This window comes from Sciurus carolinensis, chromosome 16 (genome assembly GCF_902686445.1).
Source record: "Sciurus carolinensis chromosome 16, mSciCar1.2, whole genome shotgun sequence".
Classification (NCBI taxonomy): domain Eukaryota; kingdom Metazoa; phylum Chordata; class Mammalia; order Rodentia; family Sciuridae; genus Sciurus; species Sciurus carolinensis.
Genome location: NC_062228.1, coordinates 53,646,160 through 53,657,276, shown reverse-complemented (window position 1 = coordinate 53,657,276; position 11,117 = coordinate 53,646,160).

Genomic DNA, 11,117 nt, shown 5'->3' with positions numbered 1-11,117 from the left:
ACACACGCCTTTTTTTTTTTTTTTAATAAATTTTGAGATTGCATCTTGCTAAATTGCTGAGGTTGGCCTTGAACTTGGAGTCCTTCTGCCTCAGCCTCCCAAATCGCTGCAATTGCAGGTGTGGGTCACATGCCTGGTTCCTAATGAAATATTGGCGCATTCTTAGAAGCCATTCCTACACCAAGATGAGCTAGGTTATTCAATTAACTGCGCGAGGCTACTGCAACACCACCCCTGGCAAAAGAATGCACAACAAAGGGAAAGTACTCTGGGAAAAGACAGTGGTGTTAACCAATTGAACTTTAAATACCTCCTCTTTGCAAATTTTACAAGAACATCAGACTACAGGAACATACTGCCAGGGTCGCTCTAAGGGCCTTGGAAGAGCCCAAGCAAATCAGGGGCCCTGAAACTTGAATGAGCTTTACTCTAAAACTACTCCTAAATGCCAGTAATCATGCATTAATTGAGTGTTTACTATGTTCAGGGACTATGCCATATGCCATGGAAAAGCACAATACAGTCCTGATACTGCCACCAACTGGTCATGGAGCCCCTTCCCCTCCCTAGGTATGAGTTTTCTCACCTGCAAAGTGAATATTGCTAAAAATCTAACATTTAGGGTTATTACACATCCAAGATATAAAGTTCACAAAATAGACCAGTTAATACCGTGATCTCTGCTGTCAGAGAAATGCAGGATCCAGACCTTCCTGTAACCAGTTGAAGGACTTCCCCCAAATCACAGATCTCCTGTGACATTTCCTTTCTTTGTCTGCAGGTGGATTTTGATTCATTTATTCATCATGCATTTCTCAGCACCCACTTTCTGGGTGGTGAACACAGAATTAGTGAACAAAGAAAAAAGGTTCATGCCCTAGTAAAAAGGGAGAGAAATAATAACAAACAAAAAATAAACGTCAGATGGTGAGTGCTACAGAGAAAATGAAGCAAAGAGGACAGGATGACTGGGGAAGGTGACTCAGAGAAACTGACTTAGAAGCAGAGATCTGAAGGAAGTGAATGAATGACCAGCAGAGAATGACCCTCCAGCCAGCAATTCCACTTCTAGATCTATCCCCAAGAAAATTGAAAACAGGTGTTCAAATAACTATTCCTACATGAGTTTTCATGGAACACTATTCACAATAGCCAAAATGTGGAAACAACCCAAGAGTCCATGAATAAATAAACACAATGTGGTATATCTATACAATGGGATAGTATTCAGTCATAAAAAGGAATGAAGTTCTGATACACACTATAGCATGGATGAACCATGAAAACACTATGCTAAGTGAAAGAAGCCAGATGCAAAGGGCCACATAGTCCATGAATCCATTCACATGAAATGTTCATTATAGACAAGTCCAGAGAGACAGGAAGTGATGTCGGGCACTGGCCAGAAGAAGGAGCAAGGAATCACTGTTAATGGGTGTGGGGGCTCCTTTGAGATGATGACATTTTGGAAGTAGATAAGAGGTAACAATTGAACAGCATTGTGAACGTGCTATTGTACACTTCAAAGTGGTTAATTTTATGTTATGTGGATTTCGTCTCAATAAAAAAATATTTTAAGCAAAAGATAAAGGAATAATTCGAATGAGAGATGATGGTGGCTTTTACGAGGGCGGCAGCCGAGGAGGTGGTGAAAGTGGTTAGAATCTGCATATGTTCTGAAGGTAGGGCTGACAGGATTTGCTGATGGATTGGGTGTTGGGAGAGAGAAAGAAAGAGAGGAGTCAAAAAGGATTCCAAAGTTTTTGATCAGAGAAGCAAGTGCTAAGATGAAGTTTCCATTTATGGAGATTCGATGAATGGGAGGTGGAGCGTAGGGATTAGGAGTTTGATGCTGCACGTGTGGAGGCACTGATAGACTTCCGGGTGGAAGCACTGAGGGAAGAGGTGATAGGTGGGTCTGGACCCTGGGGTGAGGTCCAGCTTAGAGACTGGATGGACAGAGAGATGATAGATAGATAGATTGATAGATAGATAGATAGATAGACAGATAGATAGATAGAAAATAGATAGATGATAGATAGATAGATTGGTAGATGGATCCACCCATCTGGGAGTTTATCACCAAAAGACTGAAGAGGACCAAGCACAGACACCAAGACTCTCCAGTATTTAAAGACTCTTAAGGATGAAAGAGAAAACTGCAAAGGAACAGCCACTAAGCAGGGTGGGAATTGGTCAGAAAGGCATGTCCTGGATGCCAGGGGGGAATAAGCCAAGAAGCAGGCGTGACCATTAAGATGTGGAGTGTTGGAATCACATCAGGGAAGATCACTGGACTGTCAGATTGAGCCACATGGAGGTCACTGATAACCTCACAGAGAGTGGATTTGGCCAAGTGGCAGAGCCAAAGCCTGACTGGAGTTGTTCTCAAAAGACTGGGAGAAGAGGAATGAAGATGTTAGCAGATACCTTTTCTGAGGGTTTCGTTGTAAAGGGCTGCAGAACACAAGCTGGAGCTAGACACAGAGGGCTAAACACACGTGCTTATATTGGAGCCTGTTTGGTTTTTTATTTGGTACCAGAGAGTGAACCCAGGGGTGCTTAACCACTGAGCCACCTTCCTGAGCCCTTTTTATCTTTTTTATTTTGAAACATAAATTGGGGTCCTGCTAAGTTACTTAGGACCTCCCTAAGTTTCTGAGGCTGGCCTCGAACTTAAGATCCTCCTGTCTCAGCCTCCTGAGTCACTGGGACTACAGGTCTGCACCATGTACAGGTCAGCCCCATGAGAATGATCCAGGGAAGAGGGGACAATTAGTACTGCAGGAGAGAGAGGGAAGACTTGCTTGACCACTGTCCCTGGACAGGCCAGTGCACACGTGTGGAAGCTGGCCTTGGCCGAGAGACCCCAGCTGGCAGCAGGGCAGGCAGACAGTTGGCCACAGGTGCAAGCTGGTGGGGGGACCTGGGGAAGTTTTCTACTGCTGGCTTCTCTCCTCTCTGGGCACGGGGAGAGGGTCCAGGGTGAGAGGGAGGATGGTGGGTGGGGGAGGTGCAGGCGTGAAGTACATTTGCAGGAGGCTGGGACCGGGAGGCCAAGCAGCCCCCAGGCTGGCCAATAGTGAGATCCTGGTGAGCCTGGCCTCACTCTTCTCCAGCTGCATTCAGCAGCTGCAGGTGCACAGAGAGTGGAGAGTTCAGCAAACTGGAGCCCTGGGAACGGGTCATGGTAGCCAAGAGCGCCGGGAAGGAAAGCAGCAGAGATAATTCGAAGTGTGTGGACCTGGGAAACGGGTCTCTGGCAATCCAACCCTGTCCTTTTATAGACAGGAAAACAGAGGCCCAGAAGGGGTCCCTTCCAGGATTTAAACACTCTACCATGATTTTTTAATGTAAGGTGCTATTATTGTTATGCTTGTAAAATGTTCCAGCAGCTGCTGGGTGTTTTGGTGAGCTAACTGGTCCCAGCTACTCAGGAGGCTGAGGAAGAAGAATTGCTTGAGCCTATGAATTCAAAGTATTTTCTAATTTGTTCATCCTAATCCTGCACAGAATTCTCTTTCAAGATTGGCTGTGTGTCCTCTTGAACACATTTTGATGTTTCTTCTGACACCACCTGGTGGTAACCTCCCAAGTAGAAAAACAATATCGTGGGTTACCAGCACCCCATAAACATTTGTGTTTTGACTGATTGTGTTTCTTTGGCTGAAATTCACTCACTCATTCATTCATTCACTCATTCGTATGGAGGTCCCAGAAAGTCAACCCCAGGCATGATACATTCCGAGGAAAGGCTCTGCCACTAAGCCCCGTTCCCACCCTTGGGAGGTTAGCAGTTCTAAGTAAAGAAGTTTCCATGCTGGGTGCGGAGGCACATGCCTGTAATCCCAACGAAGGCTGAGGCAGGAGGATCAAGAGTTCAAAGGCAGCTTCAGCAATGGCGAGGTGCTAAACAACTCAGTGAGACCCCATCTCTAAATTAAAAATACAAAATAGGGCTGGAGATGTGGCTCAGTGGATGACTGCCCCTGAGTTCAATCTCCCACATTTAAAAAAAAAAAAAAAAAAAAAAAGTTTCCAGCTTCCCAACAATGCTAAACCCGGGAAAGATGGCCCAAGGTGCACAGCCTGAGCTGTGTAGCAAGACTCTGTCTCAACAACAATAACAAAAATGTTTCAGTAGCTCAATTGATTGTACAGTTTGCAAAGGCAGTCTGCAAACATGCCCCCAACCCCCTGAGTCACCTTGCTGCAGCTGGGATAACAGAGAGCACTCAGTAAGCCCTAGGTGCTTTCCTGAACCGTCTACAAGAGGCTCTGAACCTGTCAGCCTGGGTTCAAATCCCAGTTCTGCTTCCTACACACAGCTTCTCCATGGGTCAGTTTTCTCATGTGAAAAATGGGGCAGTAACAGCAGCAGATCCTCATAGTGTTCCTGGGAGGAATAAATGAGTTAATACGTGCACAGTGCTTGGCACGGTACCTACCATGCAGCAGGCACCTGACGGAAGGTGCTGTTATCATTGCAGTGCATGATAAAGGTTGGGGGCAGAGAGGCACCAGGAGGATCCCTGTCCTACTGTGAGAGGGAGTGAAATGTCAAAGTGTTAGTATTCAGAGTCTTGCATCAAGCTGGGCACAGTGGTGCCAACCTGTAATTCCAGCAACTCAGGAGGCTGAGGCAGGAGGATCACAAGTTTGAGACCAGCCTCAACCACTAAGCAAGTCCCTTGGCAACTTGGTGAGACCCTGTCTCAAAATAAATAAAATAAAGGACTGGGGGTGTGGCTCAGTGGTAGCACACCCTTGGATTCAATCTCCTCCCCACCCCACCCCAAAAAGTCTTACACAAATGCACGCACACGCACACACACACGTGCAACACACATACACACACACACACACACAACCTGTTAATTTGCAATAATTCTAGATGGAGATGAAGACTAAAGAAGCCAGAGGAGCTAAACTGACCTACAAAAGAAAGTACATAAGCCGATCCTTTCATACTTTCCACATCCACCATACTGGCAAAAATTAGCATGAGGGCACCATGTTTTGAAGGAGTCTTCGGAAGAGTGGACCCTTCAGCAGTGATGGAAGGAAATGAAATAGGCACATCCTTGCTGAGTACAATTGAGCAATGCTTCAAGACATTAAATAAAGAACGCCTGATGAGCCAGGCCTGGTGGCACACCCCTGGACTCCCAGCAACTCTGGAGGCTGAGGCAGGAGAATCACAAGTTCAAAGTCAACCTCAGCAACCTAGTGAGGCCCTAAGCAACTTAGCAAGACCCTGTCTCAAAATAAAAGTTTAAAAGGACTGGGGATATGGCTCAGTGGTTACATGTCCTTGGTTCAATCCCTGGTACCAAGGAAAAAAATATGCCTGATGACCCAATTATCCCACCCTACAGACAGCCTGTTACTGAGGTATGGATGAGGGTACACACTGAAGTGTGTACAGTAGTACAGGTAGTATGGAGTTCGAAAGAACTAGATGTTTGTATTAGGACTGGAGGAGTGGAATGTGGAATAAGCATGGAATGCAATACAACAGTGTAAAGAGGAATAAGGTAACACGGGTGCCGTGCTCAGTAACTGCCCAATGCTGTGTGTTTTCAGATGCCACCTTGCAGCAATTTAATGAAAAGGGGACTACAATTTTAAGCTCCCATTTTATAAATGAGGAAACTGAAGCCCAGAGAGGTTAAGTCACTTGTCCAAGGTCATTCAACTGGTGAGCAGTGGAACTGGGGCTTGAACAGAGGCAGTCTCTCAAGAGTCCAGAAAACTCACTCATCTTGAACTGAAAACAAGCATGCCACACAGACACCTCTCCAAAGGCAAAGACACAGAGAGAGAGAGAGAGAGAGAGAGAGAGAGAGAGAGAGAGAGAGAGAGAGAGAGAGATTTGTAGCTCAATGACATTGTCTTACAAATTTAGCCCACATAAAACAAAACTAAGATAATGCATGAGGCATGTATTTTTTTTTTTTTTTTTGGTCCCAGGGATTGAAGCCAGGGTCGCTTAACCACTGAGCTACATCACGCATCTCTAGCCCTTTATTTTTTATTTTGAGACAGGGTCTCACTAAGTTACTGAGGCTGATCTTGAACTTGTGATCCTCCTGTCTCAGTCTCCTGAGTTGCTGGGATTACAGATGCACACCATTGTGCCCTGCATGGATTTGTTTTTGGGGGGTACCATGGATTGAACCTGGGGTGCTTAACCACTGGGCCACATCCCAGCCCATTTTATATTTTATTTAGAGATGGAGTCTCGCTGAGTTGCTTAGGGCCTTGCTAAACTGCTGAGGTTGACTTTGAACTTGTGATCCTCCTGCCTCAGGCTTCAGAGCCGCTGGGATTACAGGCATGTGCCACCATGACCAGCCCCTGCATGGATCTTAATAAAAGAATAGAAGATTGGAAAGTCAAAGATTAAGCTCATTAGAGCGGGTGCCTATTGGGGGCAGATGAAGGGGAGGAATTACTAAAATTAAATTCCACCAAAGATGATTGCATAGAACCAGCACAAGTCTACACTCTAGAGGTTCTAAGCAAAGGAAGCATCAAGATCCCCAAGGAAGGAGGGCACCCTGGACTGATGGGGCCGGTGCCTGAGAAAGAGGCAGCAACTGCGCTCTCGAATCAGCCTTCTCGTGCCCGAGTTTCCCCGTCCATACCGTCTGCACAGTCACACCGTGTGATAAGATGCACAGGAAACTCCTTCCTCCACAAAAGGAGGCAAGAGGCAGAGCAGGTGCCTCCTATCAGAGTCGCCTGCACTCCCGTGTTCTGCAACTCTATCCACAGTGGTCAGGGTGTCAGCTGGGGTGTCCGTCAGCAAACCAAGGGACACAGGAAATAGGCTGCATGTGCACCATAGAATGCTATTCAGTGGTTTCCCAAAATAATGAAATCCTGAAAATATGGTGCATATATATACATACATATACATGCATACAGTGGAATGTTATTCAGTGACTTAAAAAAGAATGGAATCCTGTTCTCAGAAGTTAAAAAAGTTGATCTGGAAGAAGAAGAGGGTGGACTAGTGATTACTAGGGGCTGCGAGGGGAAGGGGATTGGGGAGAGAAGGAGGGTGGATAACAGTTACCTACGAGGAATAAGTTCTGTTCTACAGCACAGTGGAGCGATTATAGTTCACAATGACCTATTACACACACACACACACACACACACACACACACACCATCACACAGACTGGGGGTTGAACCCAGAGGTGCTCTACCACTGAGCCACATCCCCAGCTCTTTTTATTTTTTTATTTTGACTTGCTGAGGCCAGCCTCGAACTTGCAATCCTCCTGCCTCAGCCTCCTGAGGCTGAGATTATCGGCATTTGCCACGGTGCCCAGCTACCTATTATATATTTTATGAAGAACAGAAGACAGGAATTCAAGGTCTCTGAACAGAAAGAAATGACAAGAAGATGAGAATGCTAATTATCCTGATTTGATCATTGCATATCACATACATGTATGTCTTCAATATGTACAATTATGTGTTAATTGAAAGGAAAAAAGGGCTGGAGGTGTAGCTCAGTGGAGCATTTAACTAGCACGCGTTGACGCCTTGGGTTTGACCCCAGCACCAAAAGAAAGTGTGGGGGGGGGATAGAGCAATATAAATTCCTTCTCTATGTTTTTACAAAAACTCCAACTTTATTTCTTTTGAACACAACGCAGCATACAGTGTGACTTCCCTTTGAAAAGGAAGCCTCTGGCTGCTGGTTGGGAGGGTGGGTGAGGTTGAAACAGGGAGCAGAGGAAGAAAGTCAGGTTGAGGTGGAAGGTGATGGAGCCTCAGTGGTGGTGGAGGAGCTGAAGAGCAGGGGTCGGATTCGTAGCCTAAAGGTCCAGCGGAAAGGGTCTGCTGTGGGGGTCAGGGGACGGGGTTTCAAGGGCAGCAGCAAGGTTCATGGCCTGAGCAACCAGAAGAATTTGGAATTGATCCCAGAAGCAGGAGGGAATCACAGGAAGATGTTGAGGCTGGGGCGGGGGTAGGAACTGCATCAGATGCCAAAATCACCAAGGTGGCAGCCAGCACCAGAAGCCCAGGCCCGAGAGACAGGAGATGGGGAAGATTCTAGGCCCAGCTCAGTCCCCGAACTCACTGTGGGATCCTGGGCAAAATCAGACCCGTTCTGGGCCTCAGGGTCCCTGTCCTATGAAAAGGCCGTTAGACCCCCAAAAGACCTCTCAAAGCTGAGGCATTTTTGCTCCAAGTTTTTCTGCCTCAAATGTCCCCGGGATCAGGTAAGACCCAGCCAGCATGCAGGATGCAATCTCTTCTCCCCAGCCTCCTCCTCAAAGCCCACCCTGGCACCCCTGGGTCCAGGAGCCTGGAGGACAGTGACGAAACCAGACAGCACCGGCTGGCCACCAGGAGCCCTGAGAGGTTCTCCCCACCTGCACCACCACCTCTCATCCGGGCCCAGCCACTGCCCGGATGGCCCTGGATGGCCCAAGTCACCTCCCTGCTGGGTGCCTTTACTTACATCTGTCACTGCCCCGACCCTGCTCTCCACGTGGAGGCAGAAGGATCTTGCCATCTAAGTCAGCTCGCGTCCTTCCTCTGCTCAAAAGCCTTCCATGGCGCCTGCTTAGAGGCAAATCTGTCTTCATGGTGGCTTCTCATCACATCCCTGCATCTCCCCTCCTCCCACTGGGACAGGGTTGGGGGCGGTCCAGGGAAAGAAGTCCAGTCTGACCCCCTCTCCCTCCATTGCCCCTAAGATGCCTAAGTCACTCCCTGCTTGGAATCCTTCAGTGACCGCAGGGTTCACCATGTGTCAACTCCTCACCAGTTGGTCACAACTGGTTAGTGGGCTGTGAGATCAACCAGCATTTTTTAATGGAAAAGAAGAGATCAGCGTTTGAGCACGTAGGGTAGAGACAGCATAGACCAAGGTACAGAGGAAGTCCCCTTTAGGGAAACTTGTGTTCCGTTTTATATGCATTGCCCAGAGATGGAAATGCATTTCTTACTGCAAGTCAAAAAAGTTTGCAAAACCCTGCACCACACGGTCCTGGCTCTGCCTCTCCTAAATCCTGTGGACTGAGTGGATGGATGATATTAATAGCAGTTCCAATTTATCTCTTTGCCGAAACCCATGCCAAGTGGCTTTGTGTGCTTCTGCTGGTGGACTCCTCGCCACATCCCGAGCACGGCTATCATTCCCTTTGGACAGATGGTGAGACTGAGGCTCAGATCGGAGGCACACTATGCCTGAGGTCAAGAGCCTGGGAAGGCAGGGTTTCCAGTCCTCACCAGCTTCCCTCCTGAGCCGGAGCACCGGAAACCCGCCCACTTGGCCGCTGGTCCCGCCCCTCCTGCTCTGCTCCTCACCTACCGGGAGCACTGTCCTTAGAACCCCTAGGGGCAAGCTGCCTCATGGGTCTAACAGCCCAACCAACAATACCATTCCAATTCCCATTTTGCAGGCTTGAAAACCGAGGCCTTTCATACCAGAAAACAAAAGCTGAAAAGTATGTCCAAGAATTCACCCTTCTATCACCCTTCTCCAAACTTCCCTCTTTCAGAAGCAGGAGAGAGAAATGGCTAAGAATGTTTCTTTGACTACCTGGGTTCCTAGCTGTGTGACTGTAGGCAAACTCTCTAGGCCTCAGTTTCCTTTTCTGCAAAATGGGGATGATAGCAGTAACCTACCCATAAGGTCATGCTTAGGTCTTAAGTAATAAGTTAGAATATATACAAAATTCTTAGAACAGTGGCCACCTCTTCCTCAGAGGGGGTATCTTCCCAACAACCCAAAGCAAATGGACTACTATTTGGTCCCAGACTTTGTCACAGAAGAAGGAAGTCCCCTTGCCTTAGTTCACAAAGCTAGAAAGTGGGAAGGTCAGAATTTGGTTGTAGATCTGTCTGAACTTTTAGCCACCACGTCACAACAGTCCTTTAAGGAATATGAGTGTCAACAGCAACATTTTCCAAATTAAGGGATGTGAGACTCAGAAAGGGTGAGGATGTGCCCAAGTCACACAGCCTGTAAATGGCAGAGCCAGGATTCAAGCTCAGTCTCCTGTGTGCCCAGTGAAGGCTGACCTTCACTGCAGTGAGCCCCTCCATACAGCACTGAGGGTGCAGAGCAAAGAGCAGGTGGAGGCTCCCCTCTCCCAGCCTGGTCTGGGTCTCTGTGTCCCTGGCTCTGGCCTCTGTCCAACCTAGGGTGGCTGCTCCCCCAAAAGCCTTGGGATGGGGGGAGTGGGGTGGCAGAGATGAGAGCAGAGGGTGCAGCCCCCTTCCCCTGCCTCTGATTGGGGCCCTGCAATCCCCCAGGATTTGGTGCTTGGAAAGCTGACGTTGGGTTGCTATGGTGATGGGTTTGGGGCGGTTGCCATGGCAGCGGAACTAGCCTAGGTTTAAAAATATCTAGGAGGAGGTTTGTGTTTGTGTGTGAGTGTGAGTGCGTGACCGACCGTGCTGTTGTGTGTGTCCAAACGGGAGGATTGGAGCAGGGTGGGTGGGGCCGGTCCTACAGGCATGATGCAGGAGGGGAGCGCAGAACACACACAGCCCTCCACGAGCCCTCCGCGCGCGTGTGTGTGTGTGTGTGTGTGTGTGTGTGTGTGTGACTGAGTGGCCTGAGCGGTCCAATCATTGTGTGTTAGACTAGGTATTAAATGTGTGTGATCAACGCATGATCGAGGCTGTTCATCGGTCTATACGGCTCATGTCACTAACATGTATGTCTTATGTAACTTAGAATGCGCGTGTCTTGTGGCTTTGATCACGTAATATAACTTTTCAGGGTTTGTGGGCCACTGAATTGTGGTGAATCTTGAACGTGTGCGCCTGGGTATTATTTGTGACTACCTTGATATTAGATTTGCATCTATTCATGTGTGAGAGCTTGTGTGGTGGCTTGGGAGTCACACGACTGAATGTGCATCTGAGGTGAGTGTGGGTACGTGTGCATGTGGGTGTGTGCGTGTGTGAACAGTGGCTATCTCCTGGGAGTGTTCATGCATCAGTGTGCTTGTGTGAAACTGTGTTGAGTCCATGCACCTGTGTATCCACAGCAGGGCCTGTGAGAATGTGAGAGGGACCTTCGCCCCCAACTCCATGGATCCTGGAATACTGGATACCTGTGTGGTGTGAGCCTCC